We start from the raw sequence: 9,294 nt of genomic DNA on the forward strand, positions 1-9,294 counted from the left end.
AAAATTTTTAACATCAATGTGGTGGTGGGTTTGTGTAAAATGTCAGAGAGATGACGTTTCTGCACTCACAGTCACCAACAGGATGCAGCTCGTCTTGTTTTGGATGTGAGATGCACTTCAGCCAATCAGAGGAATCCTTACCTCGCAAAGGCCAAAATTGTCTGCCCTGAAAGATAACAATAAACGTTTAACTTCAACTTTACTGTTACTTGCTGTGTTCCTGTCAGGGGTCTTAAAAAAAACATTTCACTTCAACCCTTCTGGATAACGTGTAACTTGTGCAGATTCCCCAAGCAAGTCATTTAACCAGATTCACATTTTAAAAGAGAAAAAAATACATCTAATACTTCTAAAAATCATAAAATGTATCAAACCCTGAAAATAATCTATGTCACACACCATAGAATTTATTTTACTGCTTCTCTACCCTTACATTGTTGGGATTCTTTTTTTTTTTTTTTTTGCACCGGGCTGCCTCATGAACATATTTACCAATTTGAGATATGTCTGGATATAGAGAGGTCGTCTGAAGCTTTTTATGGAACAAGGTTGAGACTAACAAACCTTAAGCAGGCACATAATTAACACTGGAAAGTGTCATTCTCCTGAGTTGTTCATGCACCACCAGGAAGGCCAGTATTCCGGATACATGTAAAACATGGTCTCAAACCATGTAAAATGTGTCATTAGCTGTAGATTATGAGATTAGAGTAATTCTCTTTCCCCTGCACCTTTTAAAACAAAAGCAGGACTCATGTATGACATCTCTCAGCAATGGCTCACTGCCTCTTAAAGCCAGTGTATTGCTGAATGAAGCAAAAGGGAGAGAAAAAAAGTAATTTAGCACTTTTCCCATCTCTGAGTCGACAAGCAGGCAAATAATCTAAAAAGAAAAGTGTGTGAAAATGAGTACAAAAGACATTTAATCTCTTTCATCTTCCTCTTAATAACTGCAAATTTCCCCTTGGGCCCCTGGGAGAGAGCCTCTATGTGCTGCTGCCACCTTATCTGCCGCCGCCATATTTTAGCGAGCTGAGCTGCTCCCTCAGTGCGCAGCCGCGGGCCTTCTCTCCTCGGCCCTGTGGGGAAGCCGGGCTCAAGGGCCCTCCATTGTTCTGGCCTGGGAGGCAGTCCGGAGAGAGCCCTGAAAGCCTGAGAGTGGAAGTATTAAAAAATAAAAAATAAATTAAAAAAATTGAGCCACTGCTTCATTAAGCGAGCGCCTTTCACAAGCAAACATATCAGAAGCAAAGTCCTTTCAGAGGCAGTAATTAGCAATTTGGAAAGCTTTCCCCCTCAGGATATACAGTTTCAATTTAGTCAGCAGCTTTAGATTCTCGGTCACTTAATATTCATTGTTTCTGCCATCTTCCCAATTCCTCAATGTCCATTGTCTCGTCTTTCACTGGTGATAAAGTGCTTTATCTTTCGTGTAATTCCTCTTTTCAATGAGCCCTCTGCAAGAGAAGTTACTTTTTATTAATGTACTTGGAAGGGACCTCGCACAGGGTATGAGCAGCGTTGCAAAATGCTCCTCAGGTGCAGAGTTGATGGTACTGTGGGGTCTGGGCCGGGGGAAAAGTTTGGGAAGTTAGCAAAGTTGAGACAGTCCTCCGATAAAGTTTATTTATGAAGTTCTTTTCGCATATGAAAAACGGCTATCATCACCATTAACAACATGCAAGTCCGAATGTGACAAATTTAAAAGTGGAAGTATTGCTGCGGCTTATGTAGCCACCTCACATACGTTACCTCAGAGGGCGGTGGGGGGAGAGGGTGGGCCGGTGCGTGGAGGGGAGAGGGCGAGGGTGTTTGTTAGCGGGTTCTGGATAAGACGGTCACTTATCTTAGCTACCACGGCGCCTTTGTTTCAAAACGCTCCCATTCATTTGCAATCACCATTGTCTAATAGAAATAATTGATTTTTGCCTCTTCACCAACAAATGGAAGAACAACCCTTGTGATTAACCGTTTTTGTCTCCAAATCAGAATTCCAAGATCCACATCAACACTTGAGCAAATTTGGCAACTCATTAAAACCTGGAAAGCATCGAGCTTGCGACGTGAACAGAGGAGGCAGGGAATGAAATAATGAATGTGGTGAGAGTGAGCTATCTTTCCTGGGCAGGGCGCCACTTGGGATGCAAACTCTCAGCCAGCAGAAATGAGCTACCTATCTGTGAGAAGAGTGACTGCTCCATCCTATTTGATTTGGCTCTGCTATCATCTCTTAAGAAGATGTCAGCCTTGCTTCTTCTATTGCTCTGAGCCTTTATCAACCGCCGCACCATTTCCCTTCCCAAAAAGAGGAGGAGGTATTTTCAGTGCCTTTCAAGGAGCAACACTAAAGAATAAGTGTTATGCGATAAAAAGGGGGTTTGTTAAATAGATCTGTCTATTTGTATGGTAATAATGATCGCTTAAAGACTCAAAGCTCCGTGACTTGTAGAACAAGGAAACAAATTTGTATTCCGCTGTTGTGCTGACACCACTCGGCAAACGACCTTGGGAAACTTTCATACAGGGAAAAAAATGAGTTGGATTCTTGATGTTTTTTTTCTTTGTTTATATCATTCTTTCCCTCTCTTTGTTAAGTAGAGGTGCTGCTCAACTTGTGTGCAAGCTGCATGTCTCAAACTTTCACTCTCGGGGCTCTGTGCATGCCAATGATGCGATCCACATCTCAGTTGATTATTTTTACTTCTTGTCTCTAAATTATTTTTTTTCAATTGAGTTTTACAGGTTATAATTTATAAGTCACATAAATTATTAATCTCAGGCTCATTTTTAATATCACAAAAAACTGTTATTTGAACAGGGGTGTGTAGACTTTTAGATCCACTGTATTTGCATATTATAGAAAACAAATATGAAGGCCCTTGAAAGTGTTAACTAATGACTGTTAAGTGACGCTATGCAGGGATACTGTTACGTCAATACAACGGTCCGAGTGCTAAATGCTAACACAAAGATTTGGTATTGCATATTCATTATTGTCTGCTTTCACATCTATTGTACTACTTTTTATTAAATGACTGCCATTATTAATTAGCATGATGACAAAAGCATGTTGAGCTGGAGACGTACTTTGTGTTACAATCATCAATCATGTACAAATTATGGGAAGCAGAAGTGTAGTCCTATTAAAAGAAAAACGGGATTCTTTTCTTTTACTACTGGTTAGCTTCTAGCTCAAATAGTGAACAACTTACTCAAGAAAAAATTGATGTGAAGGTGTGGAGAAGGTGTCAATAGTCAAACTTTAACACGACAAAATACCCAGCCTATGTATGTTTCTTTTAATTTGGGATAGAAGAATAAACTAGAGGAGGAGGAGCCAAATTACTGTTGCTCCCCAGGCCTGACGTTGAAGGCACTCGAAGTAAATTGATTAGCCTGCTCATTTTGGCTGATTATTCAGGCCCTGTTAGCACAGAATGAGCACCATTTGCGACTGATTATCATCTTGTATAATCCACAATGGATGGCGCATAGCTCATTTTAAGAACTGACGATTTCATCCCAACTAATTTCTTGCATCTGTGTATGAAGTTCTGGACTTTTCTTGTGTATAATCAAGAAGTGCGTCATTAATCAAGGGTGGTAATTTGGTTGCCCTCTTTGCTTCTCTTTTAAGCCCCAATATAAAAATGACTGCGTTCAGTGCAATGCATCCATTATGCTTTTCGTGTAGATTGCTTGAATAAGCCTAAAGTGGTGTTTTGAAGTAACAAATATAATAAGTATATCATATAAGTCCAGATGTTTCCATATATGGATTATTCTTTGACACTGTATCTGTGAATCGTCGCAATGACCCTTTTCATCTCCTACTGTTCATTCTCAATGGCGCTCCAACTTTAACTTTGTTTTCTACAAACACCGAAATTACAACTCTTTCAATTGTGTCAAATGGGTGTTAAGATGTTGCTCCAATTTTCCATACAGCAAAGATAGGAAAGGATGGGAGGTCTCAGGTGGTAACAGTAGCACACCTCAGCCATATTATCCAGACCTGCAGCCTCCCCTCGCTTGTGAGTGGCCTTTCCCAGCCTGGTCACCCGTTTCCATTTATCTGCAGGGATAACTATAAAAATCTGTCGTGAGGCGGGGTGGGTTTTTTCGCTCAGCTCAGCCCAGCTGGCAGATTGAAAGCCCCCTGTAATGCACAAGTCTGTTTTTATTATTCTTGCTGGGGAACACTATTTCATCAAGTGCATGATTCCACAGAGGAGTGGAGATAGCTCAGGCCCGGCTATATTTCTTCCAATCAAACGTTCCAAGGGGAAAAAAATGAGCGGGCGCCATCAAATCCCAGAATAATGCTGCCAGATTTTATGTAAAAAGAAGGACTGATGGACAAATACAGGAAGGCAAGACAAGTTTAATGACGTGTGTTGAGGAGGTGAGATTGGAAAACTGACAGAGAAAAGCAGCCTCTTTGCTGGAATATAAATTGTTGTGCGCTGTAAAAAGGCTTTTATCTGGAGTGAATATGGGACGTAATACACAGGTCAGGGTTAAGTCATTTTCTCCGGCAAGTTAAGCGAATAATGAAGGCAAAGCCGCATGGAGAGGAGCACTGCTACTGCCAGTTTGTCTTCATTTATTATGCCAAATCTCATGATTTTGGCGTTGGCGCGGCGAGTGCTCTGGCGCGCACCGGTGGACGACATATCGCTTAATTTACACAAGGTAATGAAAGCAGGGAGCGGGAGGACAAAACAATTTACCTGCTGACACGGGAAGAAGTGATTTGCGAACATGGGGGGAGAGCAAAAGAGCAGGCAGCCGGCCGAGCCGGTGGGGGTGAGAAGAGGAAAGGGGAGAGAAAAGGGGGATGACAGAGGGGTGGATGTGGAGAATGATGAAACAGACAGAGGGGTCTCAAGCCTCAGCAGGTGATGATGGAGGCTTCAATGAGGCGACAGTAAACTCTCACTCGCGCCCGCCTCCCCCCCCTCACAAAAACACGCAATCAGTGGGCGAGACTGACCTCAAATCTGAAGAGCGTGTGCTGACAAGGCCCTCGTTTTGACTTTCTCCCTCCTTCAATTCTAATCACTTATCACAAAGCCACTTGTGTAGCAGAAGCAGGCGGTCCCACTCCGCAGCGGCAACAGGTATTTTCCCACAAAAGACCAAATCACTGACAGCAGTCTACGAACACAAGCAGAAGTTTGTTCGTGTGCAAATTGCAAAGTATAAATACTTTTTGACTATACTTGAGAAGATTTTTCAGGCAGCTATACCTTACTTGGGTATTTCTTTCGCTCCTATCATTTGAAAACATATATCAGTACTTACTATTTACTTTCTCAAAACAGGCTTTTTATTTTATTTTTTAAAGTATGACATGGTACAAATGTAAAGAGAGGAAAAGTCAAACGTCAACCAACGTTGAGGTCTTCATTGATTGAGAATTTGGGTTCTTAGAAGGCAAACAAAAAACAAAAAAACGACATGTAAGGTTGTTTTGCTGTTGTACCAAATTATTAAAACAGGTATTGTGTAAAATTGATAGAAAATCTTTTTTACTGTTTTTAGTACACTCTAAAAACAGTTGGGTCAAAAATAACCCGACTATGGGTAAAAAAATAAACCGATCCTCTACTTGGGTCAATTTGACCCAACTTTAAGCCAAGAAATTGGTCTTTTAGTGTGAACCAACTCATAAATATTGGTCAGATCCTTTACTAGGGTCAACAAATTGGGTCACTTTGTATAAAATAACCCAGAAAGTTGGGTCAGATTGACCCATAAAATGGATTGGCACTTTTTTTTATTATCCATAATTGGGTTACTTTTGACCCAATTGTTTTTAGAGTGTACTTTTGTAAGTATATGTGTTGTCCATACTTTTTCACTATGTGTAGTAGCTGAAACAGTACTTTAAATGTTACTAGCATGTTTATGGGGATTCTCATTCATCCAGGTGAACAACATAACATAATTCCTACCTTTTTAGAACTGAATGATTTGTTTTCCAACAGAGGCCTCTCTGCAAGACTTCTTAACGATGGTTTGTTTGCATCCCAAAAGAATGATACCAATTCCAGTGGTGGGGTGCCGCCAACTTAATAGTTTGGTTTCCACGCCAACTCAGACTGGCCAGTCCTAACCAAGTCTAGGTTGCATGATGAAGCCTTTTCGGATAAAAGGTGACAAACACAGCAGTCCAGTTGTGATGCAACGCTCTAAAAAATGTGTTTTAAATAATTTTACTAACCATTTTCAGAAAAGTATCTGCACTTCTACTTGAGTACAGAGAGGAATTAGTTGTGCCACACCTGTTAGTTTGATATGGCATGTTAATTCAACTTTCATTTGTATCCAAACATCCTGCAATCAAAGCTGACAAACCCAAACAATCACTTGGATATTGATGGCTGTTCTATAAATGTACAATTGCCCATTCAACCCAACGCTGAGTCTGTCCAAGCTGACAATATGTACTGCACTGTAATTTTCCAATCACTGGCCCTTGAGGCGAGCTGCTCCTCAGGGCAGTGAGATCAGACGAGCCGAGGCATTTTCTCTTGTAAGAGGGCCCAACTCCATTTGTCTGCTCACAGGAACAAAAACCATCAGGGAGTCGCGACAGCGAGAGCAGCCTCTCTGGAGAAAGGCCAAAGGCAGCAGGGGGTGGCGGGGCGAGGAGGGGTGGGTACAGTGGTGTGACACAGTTAACCGGTAGCACCCCCCCAACTCCCTTACCATGTCTCGCTGCCCGCTGAGGGTGCTTGGCTGCGGTGATGATGAACAGAGACGCGCCTCAGCTCCAGGTCTTTGCTGTCACGAGGTTCTCTGCAGGACGAGACAGGGACAGGAAGTGTCACACTCTGCGGGCCTGCTGAGGCAGCCTGGACGCTGCTGAGTCCTGCTGCTGGAGGCTTGACACAAATCCAAACATGCAAACACCAGCAGACCATTTAGTACCAGACTGCAAACCTGTACTCGGTCGTATACTAGTAATGTTCTCAAATTCTGCAATAATTTTGATCAATCAGATACATCAAAAAAATGATTGTGATGTCATTCACTGCCTGTCGTGTCGTATGCAGAATCCCGCAAGCCGCTTCGACCACATCACTAGGTGTGCAGCGGTATGGGTTGTTGATGAGAAACAAGCAAAGGGCTCCCACTAATTAGAACAATGACATTCAGCCAGATGGAGAGTTATCTTTTTTTATTTCATCATTTGTTTTCATTAGTTTATTGCTGGTCTGTCAAATATTACTTTAAGTGAAACCGGTCCATGGCGCAAAAATTGTTGGGGATGGCTGATTTAGGTTCTTTTTTTTCTCAATACCTGCTTCTGTGTGCTGTCCTTATCTTTAAAGGGGAATTAAAGTAAAACATTTTCTATTTGGCACTACTAGTCTAAAAACTGTATTCTGATTAACTCATTTGCTCCCAAAAATATATAAAAAAATTCTATTTTAAATATTGCCATGGTCCAAAAAACGTATTTATACATTTTTAATGTTTTTTATTTTATTTTTTATGCTAGAGCTTGCAGAAAGAAGGCTTTGATGCAGCCTCTGAGCTGAAGAGGTCATTTAAACCAATGGTAGTTATTACAAAAAACGGCCAGCAGGTGGCAGCAGAGTATAAAAGATCAACCAGGGTTATGTTGCAAAAAGCTCTTTTATATATAATGATGAAACTCAGCTATATTCTAATGCTAATTGCTGCAAAACAGAAACAGATACAGAAACAGAATTTTTTTTCGTGATGAAAGAAGAGACTTTAATCTTTCTTCTGGTAGGTTGCATTTTTTTATAGCAATAGAACATAATATTCTGTGGGCCTTGCAAAATCAGTCAAAATCCAGTAAAACAGCCGGGAGCGGAGGGGGTTGCTTCAGCGAAAATGGCTGGGAGTGAATGAGTTGGATTTGGATGAGGACCCACCTCCCTGGCGTCTACTTGCTTTGCTTCAACTTCTTCAATGGACTTTCGCACTATTCTAGTTGTGTTATGTTTAGTATCACAAACTATATAAAATGTTGCCCATTCGGCATCCATTGCAAGGGGATTACCACATTTGCGATCCCTTCTCAAGGTTTCTCTTTTTTTGCCTGATGTGGGGTTTTTTTTCTTTGCCTTGTCCTCTTGTGGTTTGATTAGGGGATGTCGTTGATATTTGTCAACTGTGGGCATGTGAAGCCCTTTGAGACTCTTGTGTGATTAAAGGCTATATAAATCAACTTGACTTAACTTGACTTGAATATTGCCTTTGTGCAATATGAATTAAGCAACAAAATCCACCCATTTGTATTCATCTCAGATGGCGGCCATTTTGCCACTTGTTGTCAACTGAAGATGACATCACAGTTGCTCAGGTCTAAGGCAATGGCCAATCACGGCTCAGCATGCGAATATCACATGACTAAACTCACAAAACAGGTGAGCCGTGAGCGCGATTGGTCGTTACCTGAGCAACTGTGATGTCATCTTCAGTCCAATGCAACTGGCAAAATGACCGCCCGCTGAGATGGATAAAAACAGGTGGATTTTGCTCTTCAATTCAGATTCCACAAACACAATACTAATCAGAATGCTTAGTTTAGACAAGCATATAACATATTAGTGAAAGGAACATTTTTTTTACTTGACTTCCCTTTTCATCTTTCTACCTTCAAAATCATCCCTTTTCAGGAGACCCAAAGACCGCCATGTTTGAGAGCACACCATTTTCAACACTTTAGAATGGTCAATAATTTGTCCAAATAACACCCAAAAATGTGGACTGGTCTAGATTTGTGGAAAAAATATTAAATTGACCAAATTATGACCCAGGAGGTTCCAGCGATATGCAAGTTGGTGCAGGTGACAACTGGGCTCCACCTGATCCTTACGACGGGGCCTCCCCACCATATATCCCGGCCACGCCGCTCTCTCTCCACAGGCTGATTTCCCCTCGCAATGAGAGGTGACAGTGAACAGTGGAACTCGTCAGTGTGAATAACACACAGTCACGCTTGGTGAGACCCTCTGGTGGAGCGAGACGCACACACGGCGGCTCGAGGGCCCGGCGGCGGGCACGCTGTCAGCCTCACTGCACGCCCTTCCATTATAGCTTAACAGGGGACAGATTGAGCAATCTGATGGGTTACGTTTGACATGTTTGCTGGTTTGACCTGCTTGAGGCACTGTGCAATTACTTTCCATAGTTTCATGGCATAGCGAGAGGGAACTGCAGCACTCAAAGAATCTAATCATTATAAAGCACTGTGTCGGAAATATCTTTACAAACGGGCCTGTGCGCGGACCTCAGTAATATTCTCCA

Source organism: Leptonotus elevatus, chromosome 14 (assembly GCF_054856555.1).
Source record: "Leptonotus elevatus isolate MCC_2025b chromosome 14, RoL_Lele_1.0, whole genome shotgun sequence".
Taxonomy (NCBI): Eukaryota; Metazoa; Chordata; class Actinopteri; order Syngnathiformes; family Syngnathidae; genus Leptonotus; species Leptonotus elevatus.